Source organism: Triturus cristatus, chromosome 4_1 (assembly GCF_964204655.1).
Source record: "Triturus cristatus chromosome 4_1, aTriCri1.1, whole genome shotgun sequence".
NCBI classification, from domain to species: domain Eukaryota; kingdom Metazoa; phylum Chordata; class Amphibia; order Caudata; family Salamandridae; genus Triturus; species Triturus cristatus.
Window position 1 is genome coordinate 63,100,167 of NC_140585.1, and position 22,424 is coordinate 63,122,590.

Here is a 22,424-nt window from a genome sequence, read left to right on the forward strand (position 1 = left end):
GCATTTGAGACACTGTAATTATTCAACATGTTTTCCCTTTGTTCATGCAGACATCCTGATCTGGAGTCGTTCTAGTTCTAAAAGTGAGTCCTCTGTCTATTTCAGGTCAGAAATCAATGCTCTCCGGGGGCCTGTGGCAGCACTGATACAGGCACATTTTGTGGAATCTGAAATACGCGCGGTTCTTTTTAACTCAAGTGTGAGGCACAAACTGAGTGAAGGACATTCATGTCTGTGACCTTTAAATAACCCTCGTCCTTGACACAGCATCCGGAGCCTGGAGGCGGCGGTTCTGCCATTGGCCACCAGAGGGCGCTCCACGCCTGCTGATGAAACCCACTGAATTGCACATTGTATGAAAGGGATAAGGGTTTCCTGTTCCGGGTCAGCGTGGCAGAGACAGCACTAGTAGAGGAGGCTGACATTTCTCCCTCAGTGCCCAGCCTGCACCTTAGGAGGAAGGATCCCATTCTATTTGTGCTGTTATCTTCATCTTCAGACCACCCCCATCGCCTCAGATTCCAAATCTGCACCTACCCCACCCCAGCCATAGGAGGAGGAGATAGCCTGGAAATGTCTGCACAGGTTTCTGCTCAGGTAGGAGATTGTCTGCACCTTGTTCTGTGTTTGTAGAAATAGACTGAATAATCCTGGAGGAAATCTCTGCCAGGAGCCGGACTCTTCTATCCAGGGACCTCTGGGGGGCTTTCTGTCTGGCCCTTGGGGTGTTTGTGGTCAACATTTGTGTTTAAGAGGGAATCTGTTCACTGCACTGCATCTTACTGCACTGTGAGAAATCTGTGCCACTGCACTGCATTTCACTGCACTATGAGAAATCTGTGCACGCTGCACCTCATTTTAATGCAATGTGAGTAATCTGTGCACTGCATGTTATTGCAATATGAGGAATCTGTGCACGCTGCACTGCAGCTTACTGCACTGTGAGTAATCTGCACTGCATCTTACTGCAATATGAGGATTCAGTGCCACTGCACTGCATCTTACTGCACAATGAGGAATCCATGTACTGCATCTTACTGCACTACGATGAGTCTGTGCATACTGTGTCGTACTGCACTTTGGGAAATCTGTGCATGCTGCACTGCATCTTACGGTATTGTGAGGAATCTGTGCACTGCACTATCCCTTACTGCACTATGAGAAATCTGTATGTACTGCCCTTCATCTTATTAAACTGAGGAGTCTCTACGCACTGCATTGCATATTACTGCACTTTCAGAAATCTGTGCACTCTGCACTGATTTTACTCCACCATAAGAAATCTGTGACCACCACACTGCATTTTACTGCACTATGAGGAACTTGTGCATATTACACTGCATCTTACCGCACTGTGAAAAATCTGTGCACACTGCGGTGCATCTTACTGCACAGTGAGAAATCTTTGCACACAGTACTACATCTTACTGTACTATGATAAATGTGTGCAAACTGCACCTTACTGCACTGTGAGAAATCCGTACTCTGTGCTGCTGTTACTACTACCGCAAGATCAGATTACGTTATTTCTTCAGAAATAGCTCCACACCATTGACTACGTCACAGACAGGCCTACAAGTACCCTCGACTTTTGTCCCTCCATCACATTCCAAGACTAACCAGATTCTGGCATATGAACACACTGTGCTAAAAGATGTATCCAAGGCACTCGAGGTTCACAAGAACACCAACATTAATGTAACTAGGCGTGAAAGTGAAGCCCTCATGACACTAAGGACCAACAAAGACATTGTAATGAAGCCCGCAGACAAGGGTGGTGCTATTGTGGTACAGGATAACAACAAGTACAAACTGGAGATCTGCAACCAACTGGGGGATGAAGTAAGCTATCACAAATTAAGAACGGACCCCTCCAAAGATCTGGCACTGGAGATTCTGACTCTTACGAAAGAAGGCAAAGAACAAGGATTCTTGAGTGAACATGAATTCCAGCATCTGAATCAGAAAGATCATCGGCTACCTACCATATATACGTTGCCCAAGATTCATAAAAACATGCTTAACCCACCAGGTAGGCCCATCGTATCTGGGTGTGGCTCGATTTTGGAGCCACTCTGCAGGTATATTGATTTCTTCCTGAAACCAATTGCAGAAGCCACGGAGACATACCTGAGAGAAACACTCCAGACCATCAATCTTGTGGATCGACTTACCTTTGACCCTGGCAAACAACTACTGGTGACATGTGATATTATATCACTTTACACCAGTATTCCCCAAATGGCAGCCCTTGAGGTTATCCGGCATGCTCTAGACGTAAACCAGCACCCATGGCGGTACCAACCAATTTCATCATTGACCTACTCTCAATCCCCATGATGAATTATTTCTTCTTCTTTCAAGGTAGTTTCTACCTACAGATCAAAGGAGTCGCGATGGGGGCAGCTTTCGCGCCAGACCTTTCCATCACGTTCATGGATGATTTTGAACGTCGATATGTTCTGAATGCGACTAATCCCTACCACAACCAGGTCACGATGTGGAGAAGATACATCGACAACGTGTTGATGCTGTGGTCAGGCACCAAAGGGCAACTGGGCTCCTTCCATGACTGGCTCAACCAGCAAAGTCAGGATATCCAATTTACGATGCAGTCTGCCAACAACCGGATTGATTTCCTCGACATTACTATCTTCAATGAAGAGAATAGACTATCCACTACCCTATACCGGAAACCAGCGGAGCGGAATTCACTCCTACGATATAATAGAAAGACAACTTGCCCAAACATTGTTGGCTGTGGCAGGCATTTTTCCTCCGGCGGTTCGGGCAGGGGGCGGTGATGTTAATTCCGACTTGAGCCACCTTCACGCAGCGGATGCTACAGACCACTGCTATCTATAAACCCAACAAGCATGAAGATATGATCAATACAACTGTACATTAGAAAAATTGTCAATGTTATTGAAAGCTTTTGATATAATCACTATAGGATGGACCCCTCCCTTCCAAGGCTGTAGCTCATTTAAACATACACAGCATTAAATAAGCCCACACAAGTTTGGCAGAAGGCCTTGACGTGCGTGCTTATCGAGATGTTTTCTCAATCTGCTACTGTCAGCTTTGTGGCTCTTTCCATACCCCGAGAGCAGAGCCATCGAGTCTTACCGAGCTACGAGCCCATGGCCTTCAAGGCTGAAATGCAGTAGTCGCAAGCCTCATTCTCCCTTGAAATCCCAAGACGTACTCCTTGATGAAAGCTGTGCGCTGGGGTTAAATACGATTCGCCAATTATCTTAGAAAGAGGTAGAACTCATGCTTTAGGATGTGAAATGCACGAATTAGCATTAAAAATCAGGTGCACAAAAGCAAAACCTGTATATTTAATGAACGAACGAATATATGAATAAACGCATATTTCAATAAAACGGGGAGTACAAAAAGGGGAAAAACGCAAGGCCAATGTGAGTGTTCTGAAAATGCATTCCAGGTTTGATTGTCTGCTATTCGGCTGCTCCCTGCAGGTTTGTTGCTTGGAATCTGACGAATCACCTTCTCAGATCCAGGGTCCTCGCACTGGCCATGGATGCATTGTTCAATGTAGGTGATCAGCAAATTCTCTACCCCACTGACTGTTTAAATAAACTCAGTACTATCCTTTTAGAAATTGTTGTTTGACTGGGGAGTAAACCTTCATCAAAAAGCAACCACAATCCTGGTCAGGATAAGTGTCCAGCAAACCCTAAATTAACTTTTACTCACCCTCTGGTATCTTGGCGCAGAGCAGTCAGGCTCAACTTAGAGGCAATGTGTAAAGTATTTGTTTAACACTTCAAAACAATAAAACAGTTAAAACACCTCACAAAAAGATTCCACACCTGTTTAGAAAAACAGATCTGAATTTGATTAATAAAACAAGACCAAAACGCCAAACATCCAATTTGTAGACCTTGAGTTAGGAATAAAAAAATAAAAAAACCTGTAAAATAATGTGAAGAAGCACAAAGTGCCGACTGGAACAAAATCAAAAGTTCAGGCCGACTGCGTTGGAGCGGGGGCCAACTACAGGGACCCAGTAGTCCCGCGGAACTAAAGTACCTTAAAATCCTGGTTGCGAAGCATTTTGTGGGTCTGAAATACACATGTGTTGCGCAGCAGAAGCAATGCTTTGGTTCGAAGTTGCATTGATATTGTGGTGCAAGGTCCTGTTGTGTTGTTGTCGAGAATAACATCAACTGGGCTTGCGATGCAGAGGCCAGTGTCGGGGAAGCATTGTGCAGCTGAGGCGATGCATTGCTGAGGCTGTGATGCGGAGCTGTAGCGTCGTTGTTGAGCGATGCAAGGAGATGGCGCCAGGAAAAGTGTTGCACATTGGTGGTTCAGAAGGTGATGTGCTGGTCCCAAGATGCAGCAAAGCCAGTCTACTGCATTGGTTCCAACCCATGAGGTATTGGTGATGCGCTGGTTCTGTTCCATTCAACAGCGGTAATGCGTTGGTACTCCTCCCTCAGCAGAGAATGCGTCAGTCCTGCTGGTACAAACATTTTACATCTACTTCAAATGGTCCAAGACTGGGGGGGGCACCACTTGGCAGAGCAGACTGGCAGATGGCAGAGGTGCAGGAGCAGGTTGGTTGGAAGACTTTCATGTCCCTGAGACTTTAGATCAGAAGGCCAGCCAGCTACCCCTTGGAGTCACTCTGGGTTCAAGTGATACAGGTCCAGTCCTTCTCACCCAGACAGGAAACAGCAGGCAGCGGGGCAGCACGGCAAGGCAGGAGTCCAGCAAAGCTCTGTGGACTCAGGTCACGGTCACCTGCAATGGACTGATCTGCTTTCCTCCCAGGGTTTTGCTTTTCTTGTAGCACACTGTTGTGCATCTGGTTAGAGGGCGGGTTTTTTACCTAACACTGAATGTGTTATCCGGAGTGGCACTATTTATTCAACAAAGCAATTAACAAGTGTCATAGACACATCATTAATCAAGAATAAAAACACGCAATCTACCAACTATTAAATCACGGCAATTCAAAGAGATAGTCAGAGAAATTGAATACCAAAATACAATGAGACAGGAGAACGTTATAAAATGCTAAATCAATCTTGGGCCCACCCTAGGGATCCTCTTGGCCATGAACATTTGCCTATGAATTAATGTGCCCATTCTACCAAATTGTGTTAACCAGTGTAAAGATTTCCCCATAAGCTGTTCTGTGGTTTCATATTGCGTCTTTCGTAGTTCTGGTGCATTCTCCAGAATGAGCACCAATGGACGAGTTGAGGTGGGAGAGCGAAGATTATGGCGCTGATCGCCCCTCTTCGACTTTGTGCTTATTGTTATTCCCCCTTGCCCCACCTCCTAGAGATGCCAATGTTTGTCTACCCCCATCTGGTAACTTCGCTAATTTGGACGCACAGGGGAACCGATTATTTGCATTGCTAGAAAGGGCAGATGCAGACCAATCTCTAATATGATGATGTCTGTCCCCTCTGGTTTGCTTTTGGCCTACTGGTGCCTTGTCTAACCCGTGAGCAGTTCGATGGGTGTTGCCTATGTTTTGTGGTTTTCAAGATCACATGTGCCCCCCTGTGAGTTCTTTTCAATCCTTTCCTCCTGCACTAGATTAACAGCATACTGGTAAGAACATGTCTTTAGGTCCGGCGTTGCTCCACTCTGCTGACGTGGAGGGTGGTCTGTGGTGGGCGTCTAACAGTTCATTTAAACAGGTTGCGTCAAGAGCATGGTTGGAGTCCATGGTGAAAGTTCACAAAGGTGTTGCTGGATCGACTGAAGTCCCAGTTAGACTACTTTGCTGTATCCGGTAACCCGTCGGTGGGGCAATGTCTCATACAACTCTCCTGCCTGTGGAGGCCCTTTGTCAGGTTTGCCTCGGAACTGCTTGTGAGCTGTGCTGGGGCTGCGTGTGTGCCGACGTGGGGCAACTGCAAGACTACCGAGGTGCGAGTACCCAGTTACTCGCACAAACCTCAGGGGTGGATGAGTCTTGGTCAAGTCATGCTCTCGCTGCCCCAGTTCAAGTATAAGCCAGGTTAACAGGTAGTCTCTGGGTCTTCTTGTCGGCGGGTTTGTAAGTAAGTAAGTAAAAAAATAATTGTTTTTGATTAATTAAAACCATTACAAAAATACACTCTGATAAAACATTTTTTGGGTTAATTAACCTTTTCAATCAGTCCTCTATTAAAAATGTTATGTATTAAGAAATACAGAAATATTTAAAAAATGCAGAGTTCCCAATGTTTACATTATGCTCTAAGCCTCTGGAGTCTATACGCAGGTTACACTTGTGAAGGATTAAAGATTTTTGTTGTTTTTACGCTCCCACAGGGTGCCACTAGGCCTTGCTTAGACGCTACTAATAGCAGGACGTGCTGGTTGTAAAATTTTATTTATCGTTGACTAATATCGAGCACCATTATTTCCTTTCGAATCATGATGGAGTTTAGCCCAGAATTCATTTTCATTGGACCTGTTAATGTCCCACTTAAGTTTCCTAAGTTCGGCCTTACTGTTGCGGAGCTGTTGGTGTAGGTCCTTGTCCCCCTGGCGTAGCCTCAGTGATCTCAATAATTTATTTATAGATTTTTTGAGGCGTTTCAAGGTGGACCTCTGTGCACTCGTGGCCTTCCCTGCAGTCATTGGGTCATTAGGTGTAAAGTGTCGAACTACGAATGAGTAGGAGTTGGCAAACAAAGCTGTGAAGATTTCCCATGTACAGGTAGGATTTCCAGTGGGATAGTTAAGCTCATTTAGCTGTTGTTTTGCTGCCTAGAGCACCTCCCTAGAGTTTGCTATAGATGACTTAATTCTTTTTAGGTTTATGGTATGGCATGCGTGCATACCTGCTGGGTTTGGGATTGATTTATCTGGGAGTGTTTGAATTAAGACTTCCTAGGGCTGATGATCGCTGTCCCCTTTATCTCCTGGGCAAAAGCCTATTATGTGTTGGAAAAATGAGAGAGACACTAGGGTATAGTCAATTGTAGAGATCACGTGCCCCGTGTGAAATGAAGCGGCCGGCGGAGAGTCGACAAATCTTCCGTTTAGCACCCTTAGGCCAATGTGCTTCAGATCTTCTAGCAGCACTAAACTGCTCTTAGAGGTTCTTCCGTAGTCCCTATGAGTTTGAGTTGGAATATTCCAATGAAAAGACTGGACCTGAATATCTTCATTTGAGGTAGTGCCTAGGATTTGTTGATTAAAGTCGCCAGACAAAAGGAGGTTCGGTGTGGTATGCAAACTCATTAGTTGAAACACGTGTTCCTCCTCCTTTTTGCGTCTGAGGTTTAGGTGCGCCTTTATAGTGTTTACAGCTGGGAGGAGAGAAGGTGAATCCTGCGCACTATGGATTTTTGTTATAATAATATAGGTAGCGAGACCACCTGATAGACGGCCATATTTTCATTTCCTTAGGGCAGGAGTATGGAAGCAAGTGTACCCCTCTATTTGTAATGGTCCCTCTAGCCATGTTTCCTGCAGGAAAATGATGTCAAAAGATTTTATGCAAACAAGGAGTTTGGCATCTGCAGCCTTGTTGTTCAGCCCATTGATATTCCATGAACATAGCCTCAGAGCCAGAGGTAATGTTTCTGTATTTCCACAATTCCTCGTTGAGTTGCTCTGGATGTGTTGATGGTTCTAGTAATCCGAAGATGATCAGAAGCAGCGGGATTGTTGTCTATTGTGCTCATTAGTGGGTTTGACGCCTGTTCTCTTTGGGGTGACCGTCCTCGAGCTCCCCAAAGTACGGAGGATGTTTTATCTCAGTTGCAGGACATTCCTTCTCGTGTTCTAGCAAGCAAGGGGAGCGGATATCCTATGTTGTAATATACAGAGGATTGTATCTCCCAAGCTGTAAAGGTTTCCTGTTCTTCCAGATCTTTATTTGCGATTTGAATAGACCTCCAGGTGGCTTTAGTGGATTCCCTGCCTTGTGCTTTGTCTGACTTTATGAATTCTATTCAGAAAAGGTCAGTTGAGCTGATGCCTTTTAGTGTTGGTATGGCACCTAGGAGTTGGGGGATATTCCCTCTGTTCAGGATGTCGAAGGGACCTTTTCAGTCATATTCTGGCGTAAAGAGGGTAATAGCAGAGTTCCTAGTTTGATTGACTGAAAGGGCTGTTGCAAAGTTTAACCCCACGTGATTGTCTCCGACGATGTTTATGAGCTGCTGAATTGGCCCACTGAGGTTATCGGGAAGTAGGGGTTCTTGACACCTAGGTCCTGTGGATGCTTCTAGGCCACAATCTAAGTTTTTATTTAGATTTCGCATTGCAGAGGGGCCCAGGTGCCCGATTGTTGTTGTCGTCGGCTCATGAAGGGCTCCCTGCGCCTCATTGTAGGCTTTTCTGGTGTTATAATTTTTTCGATTCACTACTCCTGATGCCTGAGTCGGGGCCTGAGTAATCCTGCAGGTTGGAGGCTCATTTAGCATGGTTGATGTTGCGGTGTGGCTCATTGCCCGCTAGGTGGCGCTGTGGGCGTTTTCAGACTCGGAGAGGGCCAGGACCGCTTTCCTCGAGCTGCAAGCTACTAGGCTGTAGGTGCCGGTGTGGGACGTTGTCCCGGTGCGATTATGTACCACTGGTGGCACCGCAGTGGTCGCGTCAGCCTTCCTCACTTGTTGCATGGAGGCTGGGGATGCCGGTGTCCAGAGGGGCACGCACATTCTGGTACAACGGAACAGCCACGGGACAGCACGGCAACTATCCTTCTTGGAGGCTGCACTGAGGCTGCTGTCACGCGTGGGTAAGTGTGCAGACGGCGCAGGTGCCTCCGGGCGCCTCCGGTCCATGTAGGCTCCGTCTTGCTGCTTGTGGGGGGCCGCACCACCAGTCAACCAGTGTCAACGCAGACGGCGGAGTGTTTCCCGTCAGGCTGCGCCGACTCACTCCAACACCGCGCGGTTCACTGCCTCACATCCGGTGGGTGCGGCCTCCGGACGTTTGCGGCAGTGGCTGGTATTGTCCATCTGCGCTGCGGGATATGCGGGCGCACTGCACGGGCCTCCGATCTCCTGCTTGTGCCCAGTTAGGCCACCTCGTCCTGGTCCGCTTCCCTCGCGGCACTTCCACATCAGGTGCAGAGGTGACCTCTGGAGGCAGCAGTCACACCTCACTAGCACACCGGCACGTGGGAAACATCGGTGTGCAGTCGCTTCACCCTCCTTTTCCTTCCGGGCACACGGCTCGCGGGCGTTTCTGCAGGTAGGGGGCCCTACGTGTACTTTATGTCTCTGGGAATATGCTCTCGGCAGACCGCTTGCAGCTCGGGATACGAGGTAATTGAAGGAGGTTCTCTGGGACATGAGGTGTTTGCTGGGGTTTTCATGTGCCTTACTGGGAGGTTGCTCCTCTTTTTGCCGCTACCAGTGTCAGCAGGCTTGGGCACCTTGCGGGCACCACACGAGGTTGGGGCTTGTTTGATATGAGCCCTGCCCTACCTGGGGGTTGCAGCGTGTGCTCCTCGGACGGCAGGCTTTTGAAGACGGACCATTTCCGTTCACTCTTCCCTCCGACACGGCTGCAGTTGACTCCTTTGTTGAGGCGATGTGCTCACATCAGCGGGCGAGCAGCAGCCGGTTGTGGAGCTTTACCACCTCTTTCACAGCTGAGAAACGCAGGCGGCACGGCATGGGGTCAGAACTCCCCGTCGCCATTGTTGTGTTGTGGGTCATGCTGATTGAATCAAGACACAGACACCATGTATGTAGTGGGTTAACTGGCCATGTGCACGTGCACCCAGGGCTTTTATTAACAGGCTCACGTCACTTGTGACGCCTGTGATGGATAGGTGTCAGGTGCATGTGTGTCCAGCCCTCGAGGAAGTGGCTGGAAAGACCAGAGCCTGCTGGGACACTAGAACGTATCCAGCAGGACACAACAGGCGCCACCCCTTCACTCACTTCATAGACTTTGAAAAAGGGAACGCGGTTTGGCCATCATATACCGCAATTCGTTCTCTACCCTCTTCCTAGCTGCACCCACTTCTGTATATGAAGCTTTGTTATTTAATATTTTTAACCCTGCAGCATCACTGGTCTAAGGGGATTCGGTTATATCGCCCCCCCCAGGCCCAAGTTCCCCTTTTGTCGCTAATGTAAGCTCTTTCCTGGAAGATGTGTGTGTACAAGCAATTTCACCCTGTTGGGTGATTTAAATTTCCATCTAGAAGCTGTCACAGACCTGGATTCTGTGTGTTTCATATTCAGGTTTAACACAACTGGTACAAGGGCCACACGCTCGGTGGCATATTTTCAAATCACCCGCTCCTCACTTTTTAAGGGTCATTGGCTCTTAAGTGGTCAGACCAAACTGCGGTTCGGTTTAACCTGGCACATCCTCCCATCCCATCCGCCACTAACACCATTTCTAAGCCAATCCAGTCTCTGCATTGCAGCAGAAACGACCCTCTTCTTTATTATGAGCATCTTGCCTCTTCACAGCTTGTTTGCTCTGATGATGTGGATGGAGACTGCCGCCACAGCCTTTGCGAGTTGGCTTCATGCAGCTGGTGTTGCTGTTGCACCATGGACATTTAAATATTCTCGTCTCGTTCTCCCCTCTGAACCATGGTACTCCAAGGGCCTTAAAATACAGAAACAGAAGCCTATGACAGTCTAAAGAAAGACAGATATAAAACCTGCCTCACTTCCTACAAGGCCTTATTAGTGACGGAAAAAGCAGCATACTTCAGCAAACAAATAGAGAGGGCTAAACACTGTTCCAAAGAACTGTTTAATACAGTAAGGACATTAACAACTCCTAGCATGACCAAAGTCTCCAGTAATCAATTGTTGCGTGATAGTATCGCTAGGCATTTTCAGAATAATTTACAACACATTTACTTTGACATTTACGCCCCTAGTGCGCTTTCATCTGTAGTCTCCCTCCAAGCGGAACAAACAGCATCAGGCGATAGCCTCCTTACATCTCCAGCCTCCCTTCTCCAATTTTGTCCTTCTCTCCTCCAACCAGGTCACGGACCTCATCCTCAGAGCCAAGTTTGGTTCCCTGCTGGACCCATGCCCAGTATCTACCTTCAAACTGATTTCTAAACTAATGGCTGGCAACCTTGCCATCTTGTTCAACACCATGTTCAAAACTGGGTGATTTCCCAGGGCCTGGAAAACAGCATCAATACTTCCTTTACTTAAGAAACCCAATCTTAATCTAAACGATCCTAACAATTTCCAGCCTATTCAACGGCTTTCTTTGCCAGCAAAAATGGTTGAAAACCCCATGAATCTGCGAACTCTCCTCTTTTATCCATGACAATGGTTTGTTATATGACACATAATACGGCTTCAGAGGAGGCCACAGCACCGAATCAGCCCTGATTAAGTCAGTTGAACACAGCAGAGAGGCTTTAGATTCTGGAGGTAAGGCTGCTCTGATCTTACTGGATCTCTCTGCAGCCTTTGATACAGTCCACCACAACCTCCTGCTGGACCATTTAGCATCAATTGGAGTACAGAGGGTAGCCCTTACCCTGATGCGCTCTTTCCTCTCAGAGAAGATACCGTTTGTGGTACTGGACTCCTTTGTTTCCAAGCCTTTTTCTCCTCCCTGTGGAGTCCCCGAGGGCTCCTCCTTCAGCCCATCCCTGTTTAACATTTATGTTACAGTGGTGGCACCCCTTATTAGATCTTCGGGTTGCCCCTGACATCATACCCCGACGACACGCAATCCAACTGCCTAAAATTACATTCTGACAAAACGAAAGTTTATTTTATTTGGCAACAATCCCTCCTTTTGGTATCCGTCTCGGTGGCCAGCAGAATTGGGTCTGCTGCCCTCTCCTGTTAAGAAAGCTAAAAACCTGGGAGTTATCTTAGAAAATAAACTCTCCTTTGGAGACCGGGTAAACTCCCTGACAACCGCTACTTTTTTAATTCTTAGGATAATCAAAAAAATCCTACGATTTATTCCTGTAGAATCCCAAAAAATAGTTGTGTCCTCCCTTATCCTATCAAGGCTGGATTATTGCAACAGTCTGTATCTTAATATGCAGCAGCAACATCTTAATAAGCTGCAGCTGCTTCAAAATGCCTTTGCTAAACTCCTCTCCGGTACTCCCAAATTATGCTCTGTCAAATCAGTAATCGAGGAACTTACTGGCTACCAGTCAGCAAGAGGATCAAGTCCCAATCGTTGTGCACAGCCTTCAATGCTCTTCACATTACCCGCTCATTTCAGACAGAAATTCACATGGAACATTCTCAATAGAACTTTCCGGTATTCTGGCATAAGAATCTTGATTGTTCCTAGATTTCAAAAATCGAATTGGGGAGGATGAAGATTTGTCATTGGCACATCTAAGACATGGAATGACGTTTCCTTCCTTATTCGTTTTTCTCCTGGCCTGCTCGCATTCAGAAAGGATCTGAAAATATGGCTATTCAGAAACTAGGCCCCTCCTTCTGTTGCCTGATTCCTTGGAGCGAGGACCAGTACACCTCCGAGTAACAGTGCGCTTTATAAAAACTCCCAAAAAAGCAGCGTTCCAGCAGAGTGGGCAGTCCTACAGCAGTGCTTCTTCCTGGCAGAATACTCACTGGTCCAGAAGTGTACTGAGTTGGTGGTGTCAGAGGTCCAGTACTTGTACCCAGTTAAGCCTGTGAAGTGGGAGAGACTTCGAAGACAGGCCTTTGAAGTGCACAGAGGTACTGCCTTTCTTGCCCTGGCTCCAGACTAACTACTGGGGGTTATGCAGCCCTGTGTGTGGCGGCAGGGCATAGCCTTTTCAGGCGTAAGTGAGGCTGTGCCCTGCGCCTCCCTACCATTTCCCAGGAGGGCCCATCAAGTCACACCTAAACTTCCATTCTGTATGGCTGACTAGGGGGGATACACAAAGCCCAGCTGTCACCCACTGCAGACAAGTGATCAGAGACAGGCAGCAGGCACCAAATGGCTAAAGTCAGAAAATGCCATCTTTCTAAAAGTCTATAACCACACTGGGGCAACCCAATATTCCCCCAGGGAACTGGGTAATCGTTATCTTTCTAAAGGTGGCATGTCCAATATTGCAATGCAAAATCCAATTTCACCAATCAATCAAACATTTGTAGAGCATGGCAAATCACATGTGAGGGTCTCGAGGCACAGTAGCTGTTTACTCCTGCGTGGAGGTTTGATCATTCAAACATCCAGGTCTTTAATTCTCTTCTGAATTGCTGTAGCGACGGTGCGGTCCTGAGATGCAGAGGGAGGTTGTTCAAAGCCTTGGCTGCCAAGTACGAGAAGAAGTGTCCTCTGCTGTTGGCTCGACTTATCTGTGGGGTGTCTGTGAAGGAGAGGAAAGCTGATCAAAGGTATCTGGTCGGTTGGTGGAGGGTTAGGCGTTTGTTGATGTATGATGGCTCTTCGTTGTGCAGGGCCTTGTAGGTGTGGGTCAGCATCTTGAACTGGCATCTCTTCTGAATCGGAAACCTGTGTAGTTTTTTGTGATGTGGGCCCTTCTGAGGAGGTAGAGTATGAGTCATGCTGCTGAGTTTTGTATTGTTTTGAGTCTCTTCAGGAGATGTGCAGTCATTTCTATATAGAGTGTGTCTCCGTAGTCCAGTCTGCTGGTAATGAGGTCCTGCATTATGGTCCTTCTGGTGTCTACCTGGAGCCATCTGAAGATCTTGGAGGAAATGCGAAGGGTGTGGAGGCAGGTGGATGAGACTGCATTGACTTGCTTCTATCCAGGATGATGCAGAGGTTACAGGTGTGGTCTGTTGGGGCAGGGGGTGTGTGAAGTTCCACGGACCACCATGTGTCGGTCCATGGCAAGGTGTTGTTCCCAAAGATGAGGACTTTCGTTTTTTCTGTGTTGAGTTTGAGGCAGTTGTCCTTCATTCAGTCCACAACGTTCAACATGCATCTGTAGAAGTTAGCTTTAGTGGTGGAGGGATCTTCAGACAGTGAGAGGATGAGCTTTGTGTTGTCGGTGTAGGAAATTATTTTGAGTCCGTATGATCTGACGGTGGCAGGCCTGGAGGGTCATGTACGTGTTAAAGAGGGTCGGGCTAAGAGGCGATTTTTGGGGGACTCCGAAAATGTTCTTCTTGGGCTCTGGGATGAATGGTGGGACACAGATTCTTTGGGTTCTGCCGGTGAGGTACGAGGTGATCCATTTGAGGGCGCTTCCTTGAATCCTGATGTGGTGGAGTCTGTTGATCCGGATGTGTCAAACGCAGCAGACAGGTCCAGGAGCATGAGGGCTGCTGTTTCTCTGCTCTCCAGGAGGCTCTGATGTCATCTGTGGCTGCGAACAGGGCTGTCTCTGTGCTGCAGTTAGCTTGAAATCAGGATTCGGAGGGTCCAGGAGGTTGTGGTCTTCTACGTGTTGGGTGAGTTGCCGGTTGATCACTTTCTCAAGGACTTTACTGCATAGGGCAGCAGAGAGATGGGGAGGTTGTTCATCAATTCCACTTGGTCGGCAGATGATTTTTTTCATGAGGGGCCTCACTTTAGCGTGTTTTCCAGTGCTCAGGGAATGAGGCCATGTTGATGGAGTTATTTAGGACCTTTTTTAGCTCGTTACCAATTGTCTTGCTTCCGAGGTTGAATACGTGGTAGGTGCATGGGTCCATGGGTGCATGATGGACATAGTGTCTTGCGTGGTGAGGAGTTCTCAGTGGGTGGTAAGGTATTCGGGGTTTGTGTTCATGAGTGTGAGCTGGTTGATGCTGTGCAGAGGGTTGGCGTTCAAAGTTTTTATAGATGGCCGAGAAATTGTCGTGGAAGAAGTCCACGAGGTTGTCGCACAGTTTCTGGGAGGGAGTGTTGGCGTTCTCTGTGGCTGTGAGATTACTGAACTCCTTCACAATGCCGAAGAGTTCTTTGCTTTGGATTGCGCTGGCTTTGATGCGGTCTGCTAGGGTGTTCTTCTTGGTTCCTCTCAGGAGGCAGTGGTACTGGTTGAGCATGGGTCTGAAAGCGATGCGTTCTTCTGTTTTTTTTTGCTGATGCGCCACTTCCTTCCAAGTTGTCGGCAGTTGCATTTAGTGGAGTGCAGTTCCTCTGTGAATCAGCTTGTCTTTTTGCTTTGTTCTCTGACCTTGGCTGTCTTGGTGGGGACTATGGCGTCCGCACATACAGTGATCCACTGGGAGAAGCTCTTAGCTGCTTCTTCAGGGTCATGTGTAGATTTTGGGAGTTGGGAGCAGAGTGTGTTTTTTTCTGGTCTTCTGAAACCTTTTTCCAGTATCTTTGCATGGATCTGGGTGGCATAGTGCCAGGGTAGGTGGGTCCTGGGATGGTGTTGTGTAAGTTGTGGTGGTTGGACCAGGTGAGTGGTGTGGATGTTCCTGACTCTGTTGCTGGAGGTGATGATGGGGTCGAGTGTGTGTCCTACAATGTGGGAAGGGTCAATGATGAGCTACTTGAGGCCGATGTTGCTCATGCTTTCAAGAAGGTCTATGGTGTTGGCGTTGCTGGGGCCATTGAAGTTGAAGTTGAGGTCCCATAGGAAGATGTAGTGCTCGGAGTCAATTGCGAGTGGGGCAATGAGTTCCGGGAGGGCGTTGCATAAGCTGGGCATGGTCCTGTTGGTCTTCCGGCGAGGGTGCCTCTGATGATGCATTTTCCATCTATGTAGAGCTGGAAGTTGAGGTGTTCCATTACTGGTGTCAGGTCGTCAGGGGATGTTGTACAGTGGATGGTGTCCCTGTAGATGATGGTTACTTCGCCTCTGTGCTTGTTGGGTCAGTCCCTATGTGTTATCTTGTAGCCTTCAGGGATGGCACTAGTGATACCTGGCTGCGGAGGCAGGGTTTGATCGGGTTTCTGTGAGGAAGTTGACGTCCGGGCGATGGTGGAGGTTGTGTCTGTGTTTACAGCGTGAACTTGTGTTGAGTAGGATGCACTGAGGTTGTGACTTGGTGGTCTCCATTGTTGTAGCGGGTACAGCCGCGTTTGCGGTATCACGGGTTTCATTGACTGCCTCTGTGCTGAAGGTCAGGTGACAGTGTCGGCAGGAGAACGGTCCCCTGGTGGTAAACAGGGAGGTGCGGCTGCAGTGGCTGTTGGTGCAGCCAGGGTCCAGAGTTCGCAGGTCAGCTGTGTTGTATCTACATGGGGTATAAAAACCAGGCTCAGACGGGCTCAGACAGGCTTGCCTTTGGCGTGGCTGCAGCCCCCATTGAGTAGGTCCAGGGAGGAGGGAGGGGCACTATGAGGTGGTCGGCGGGGCGAGGCAGGAAGCGAGAAAACTGGAGGTAGGTGGGAGTGGCAATGTGAAAAACAAGGAAAAGCAGTGAAAAACGAAGGAGCAGGTGAAAACACTCAGAAAAAAAGGGGAAAAAAGGAGATAGCAGTAAAAACGAGGCAGAAGCAGCGCAAAGTGTTCAGAAAAAACAGGGGAAATGAAGGAGAAAGCAGAAAAAAAGGCAAATCAAATTTCTTTATTCGATTTTACAAGAAAAAATCATAAAAGACGTGAAAAATATCATTAAGAATAACATACAGGATATCACAATCAAACCCATTCCTATTTTAAAACCCCCATCAGGAAATGTACAAGGAAAAAGCAAACATTTGGAGAGTTTAACAGCTGTAAAAACAGTAAACAGGTCTGACTTGCATAAAATTCATTGGTTTTAAAATCGGATATAGGAACTTATGCCAAGAATTATTGTATTTTGGGCAAGGCATAATAACATGTAAAGTATTGTTAATTGTTGTATTATCACAATCACATGAGGGCAAATCCGAATTCCTAAAACAACCATGATTAAAAGGGACAAGGCGGGGAAATAAATTCAACCTAAAGTGAGTCAGCAAGCGACGTTTATTGCGTGCCATAATCTGATAGACTTCTAGCTGTAGATTCCTTACCTTTGAATTTCCCAGGCGTCAGGCTGGATCCGGAAACTTTTGCTGAGCAATACCACTTGCGCGCGACGTCGAGTGGCTCCATTCGGCTCCGCATGTCGTCGATGACGCCGGTGGCTTCGGTTATGATGTTGCAGTGCCTACATAGGCGCCACCCAGGTGCGCAGACGCCAGTTCTTTTCTTTCCGCGCCAGTTTTGCCCCGATCCGGGAAGAGCTACCCCTCTGCCGCTTTTTGGCAAGCTTTTTCTCGACTTTTGTCTAAATTTTTGAAGACTTCGTTTGCGAGGGATGTCAGGTAGGAAGACAGCTTTTAAACCGTGCTGGACTTGTTCCCGCACGATGTCGGTTACCGATCCCCACTGCATTTGTCTGTGGTGTCTTGAACACAACCACAATTCGAAGTCGTGTTCAGACTGCCGGGCAATGGCTCCGAAGACCTTGAGGGAGCAGGCATTGAAGTTGCTTGTGGCCCAGGAGTCGACACCGTCAAACGAGACTCCGAGGAGGTCAAGATCCCGTTCGAAGAAGAGGAGGCAGCGGGATCGCTCTCGGAGCCCTAAGTCCTCTTCCTCCCATTCAAGGTCATCTGGACACCCGGGGAAGAGGCACAAGAACAAGTCCAAGCGGACTTTGACTTCACCTCAACTGGTGTCCGTTGTCGAGAGAGGTAAGCAGCACCAGCGCTCTAGGCACGGTTCTGCGGAGCCGGAGCAAGAGTCGACTTCCGGCCTCCCTCCATTTGCGGGAGCCGGAACGACCCCGTTGGTGAGCCCTCGGGCCCCGCTGGGTCGGATGGGGCCCCTTCGGGTTCAACGTTCAACGTCGTAGGCTTTGACCACGGCGCCGGTGGGGCCTCAGGGGTCCGATCTGGGATCCGGTTTGACGTTGGTCATAGTAACGTGACCTTCCCGACGTCAAAGTCGGTGCCAGCGGCTGTTGCTAGCGCAAGCCCCATCCTCATCTCCGACGACACAGAGCCAGAACGGCGTCATACGACGCAGATTCCAATGTCAACAGAAGCCTGGGGTTCTATGTTGTCGCCTGAGCACTTTGTGGACGTGCTAGGCTCAGGAGAGGGATGGGAGGTGTCTGGACACCCTTTAGAGAACCAGGATGTCTCTGAGGAGACAATGGACTGTTAGGGGGAACTTGGGGAAGCCAGTGGTCTGGATACTTCCCCAGACTGTGGCATGCTCTCTCCACCTACAGTGGCTACAGAGGAGGGGGCATCCTATGCTATGGTGGTTAAGAGGGCAGCTGAGGTCCTTGGACTGCAGTTGCCCTCAGTGCAGCTCAGGACTAATCTCCTGACCGAAGTGCTTCAACCTGGGGCTTCCACCTCTGAACCCCTTTAGCCCTTTAATGAGCCACTTATGAATGAATGAATTTATTTGTAAAGAGCTACGTTCACTCCAGGGAGCATCTTGGCGCTGGCAGACAGTAAATCAGAACAGAATCAGAAGTGAGAAGGGGGCATAAGAGTGACGCCGTGAACCCATATCTAGTGTCATATGAGGGGAAACACAGTACTGTCTGGGGCAGCGAACATTCAAGTTTTCAGGAGCTTCCTGAAGAGATGTTCTGATTGCGCCAATCTCAACTGGAGTGGTAAGCTGTGCCAGGCTCTTGTTCCTAGAACAGCTATGGTTTTGCCTCCTTTTGTTTTCAGTCAGTAGCTGGGAACAGCCAAATAGTTGCCCGAAGATGATCGCAGAAGACGTTGTGTTGTACATGGGCAAATTCTGGACCTGAGATATGTCGGACCTGATGATTTTATTGCTTTATAAGTAATTGTTAAGACTTTAAACAAAATTCTTTTGTGAATCGGTAGCCAATGTAGTCTTTAGAGTGCTTCTCTAGAGGAGGATACTCTCGGTAGCCTAAGCACCAGCCTGGCCGCTGCGTTCTGTACCACCTGTAACTTTTTTATAATCGATTTATTTGCTCCTGCATATAGACTGTTACAGTAGTCCAGATGCGAAAGCACTAATACCACCGCAACTGTTTTTCTAGCATTTAAGAGCAATAGGTCCAGAAACTTCCTCAGGATTTTTATAGTATGGAAGCACATACCTGCTACTGCTAATGCTTGGCTGTGAAACGATAGGGAGTGATCAAACTTCATCCCTAAGTTATGTACTGTGTCTGCAGTTTTCAGCCACCATAGACTGGACATAAAGAGATTTGTTTTCCCGAACAGCATACTTTCGTTTTTTTGTCTGTTACATTTTAGATGATTTAGATTCATCCAGTTCATGACTGCCGTAAGGCAGTGATAGAATTTTTCTTTCGATATGGTGGAGTTTTTATCGCGGGCAAGGATGATCTGGGTATCATCTGCATAGGTGATAGCTTCAACATCAAATTAGTCTATCAAGACAAGCAGTGGGGTCATGTAAAGATTAAAAAGCGTTGGGCTTAGGGAAGAGCCCTGGGGGAACCCCGATAGGAGCTGTTTTTCTATGGACTTGTGCTGTCCGAGGGTAACTATGTTGCGTCTGTTTTCTACAAAAGAGGAAAACCAGGTTAGCGCCTTATTGGTAACGCCACTAGTTGTAAGTCTATTGAGTCGGATGTCGTGGGAAATCGTGTCAAACGCGGCAGACAAATCCAACAGAACCAGTACTGCATCCTTGCCCTGATCTAAGGCAAGCTTTAATGTTTCTGTAGTGTGAAGCAGCACTGATTCTGTTGAATGGCTGGGTCTGAAACCCGATTGTTTTGGGTGGAGGATATTTTCCTTCAACAGGAAATCATTGAGTTGTATGTTAGCCAGTTTTTCCACTAGTTTACTCAGCCATGGTAACTTATGGGCATCCTACTAGGAACTTTGTCCAAACCTAGCACAGGGGCTCCTATGAACAGGACGATTGCACGCCACCATCGCCCAGCACTGGGCAACCCAAAGTTCCTCAGCCAACACCCCACCCCCGAAAGTTTGGTGGTGCAGGCCTCTACTTCCCAGGGCACATTCCTTTCCGCCCCTCCAAATAGAGAATCCAAGAGACTGGACTCTTTAGGGAAGAAGTTGTTTTCTGCCTCCAGTCTATGCATTGCGGTTGGTGAATACTGCATGCTTATTGTGCCGTGTCTCCCATTCCCTTTGGGAGACGGTTGCGTAGGTGCTGCACAGGTCCTGGAGGAGGTTCGGGCTGTGCTCTCCCAGGCTGTCACGGACGGGAGAGATGTGGCAAAATTCACCATTCGGTGTGGTTTGGATACGACCGATTCGCTGAGCAGGTCTATTTCATCGACAGTGGCCTTGAGGTGCCACGCCTGGCTTTGTACAACTGGCTTCTCGGGGGATGTCCAAGCCAATTTGATGGACATGCCCTTCGATGGAAGGCGCCTTTTTGGGGAAAAGGCTGACTCGGCCCTGGTCAGGTTCAAGAACTCTCGAGCTACGGACAGATCCTTGGGCCTCTCCTCTACTCCTCGTAGCCAGTCATCCTTTCACCCCTTTTGTGGCAACAGAAGCGGGTTTCCAGCCACGTCAGCCCTATCCTAGCCACCGTACTGCACAGACTTCCCAAGCTGCGTGTGGACGTGGACGCGGTACATTCCGTCCTCGGAATGGAGGTCAGAAGTCGTCTTCCACACTGCCCCCAGCCTCCAAGCACTCCTAGGCTGATTCTGCAGGACCACACTACTCCAGTGGATGGGAGAATTCATCATCATCTCCCCTGCTGTAGATTTATAACAGACAAGTGGGTCTTGCATATCGTCCAAGAGGGCAATTCTCTTCCTTTCCCTTCTTTTCCTCCTACTATTCTGCCAAGTCAGGAACGGCTGGCGGAGGATCACTCAAATCTGCTCTAAGAGGAAGTCGCAGCTCTTGTGGCCAAAGGAGCTATAGAAAGGGTTCCAGTTTCAGAAGTAGGCAGTGGCTGTTATTCCCGCTACTTTCTGTTTCCAAAGAAGAACAAGGGTCTTCGGCCCATTTTGGACCTTCGGACTGTCAATCTCTTCCTCAAAAAGGAGAAATTCAAAATGCTCACATTGGCTCAGGTCTTGTCTGACTTAGACCAAGGAGACTGGATGGTAGCATTGGATCTGCAGGATGCCTATTTTCACATTCCCATCCTGCCGGGCCACAGGCGTTACCTACGGTTCAAGGTAAGCCACAAGCACTTTCAGTTTACCGTGCTGACCTTCGGCCTTACCAGTGCCCCTCAGGTGTTCACCAAGGTGATGACGGTGGTTGTGGTTCAGCTGCGCAGGATAGGGGTTTCAGTCTTCCCCTACCTCGACGAATGGCTGTTGAAGGCGTCCTCGCCCCAGGCAGTCGTCTCCCACCTTCAGACTACGGCGGACCTCCTGCATTCGCTGGGTTCTCTATAAACGTGCTCAAGTCACACCTGACTCCTTCTCAGACGCTCCCTTTCACCAGAGCTGTTCTGGACACATTGCAGTTTCGGACTTATCCTCCCGAGCAGCGAGTCCAGGATATTCAGGTTATGATTCCGATATTTCAGCCTCTATCCTGGATTTCGGTGAAGTTGACTCTAAGGCTGTCGGGCCTCATGGCCTCCTGAATCATGTTGGTAAGACACGCGAGATGGCGTATGCGGGCTCTGCAGTGGGACTTGAAGTTCCAATGGGCACAGCATCAGGGAAATCTCACGACCTGGCTCAGATCTCAGAAAGAACTGCAAAGGATCTGCAGTGGTGGTTAACAAACCGAGATTGGGTCAAAGGCAGGCCTCTCTCCCTTCCCCAACTCGATTTCACAATCGTGATGGATGCTTCACTTCTGAGATGGGGCGGCAACTGGGAGATCAGGGGTCACTGGTCTCCGGCGGAGACGAGGCTCCACATAAACGTGTTTGAGCTCTGAGCAATTTGCTTGGCATTGAAAGCATTTCTTCCCTCTGACAAGGGGAAGTTGCTGCAGGTGTTCACGGACAACACCACCGCCATGTGGTACTGCAACAAGCAAGGCGGGGTGGGTCATGGACCCTTTGTCGAGAGGCCCTGCGTCTCTGGACGTGGCTGGAACATCAGGGCATAACCCTGGTGGTTCAACACCTGGCAGGTTCTCTGAATGCCAGAACATACCATCCCAGCCGTCGATGCCTAGTGGATCACGAATGGCATCTCCGTTTGGAGGTGGCGCAAGGTCCCTTTCAGCAGTGGGGAGAACCTTGGTTAGATTTGTTCGCCTCCGAAGAGAACGCGCAGTGTCAGCAGTACTGCACGCTGGAGTTTCCAAGGCGGCTATCGCTTGACGACGCGTTTCGTCGTGAGTGGAGCTCAGACCTGTTGTACGCCTTTCTGCCCATACCACTCCTGCCCAGGGTTCTGAAGAAGATCAGGAGTGACTGGGTCCAGGTCATCCTTGTGGCGCCGGACTGGACAAGGAGAGTCTGGTATCCAGAGCTTCTGAGCATAAGTGTCGAACCTTCGACCAGGGAGCAGGGGAGGGTTCTCCACCCATACCTGTTAACTCTGCACCTCCATGCGTGAAGATTGAGCGGCGGCAGTTGATGGCTTTTTACCTTCCTCCTGAGGTCTGTAATGTTATTCTGGCGGCCAGGCAGTCCCCCACTAAGTCGGTATATGCCTGCCGTTGGCAGACATTTGTATTATACTGTACAGAAAGGTCTATTGACCCTCTTTCTG

General features: G+C 48.5%; 1 pseudogene across 1 annotated transcript in view; it reads left to right on the forward strand.

The window, feature by feature from the left end:
- Positions 1-422: 422 nt before the first annotated feature.
- The window catches only part of LOC146839528 (uncharacterized), a 55,674-nt pseudogene continuing 33,672 nt past the window's right edge, over positions 423-22,424 (forward strand). Inside the window, exon 1 of the transcript XR_014981102.1 lies at positions 423-597. The product of XR_014981102.1 is annotated as an uncharacterized LOC146839528 (transcript). The remainder of the gene's footprint in view (positions 598-22,424) is intronic.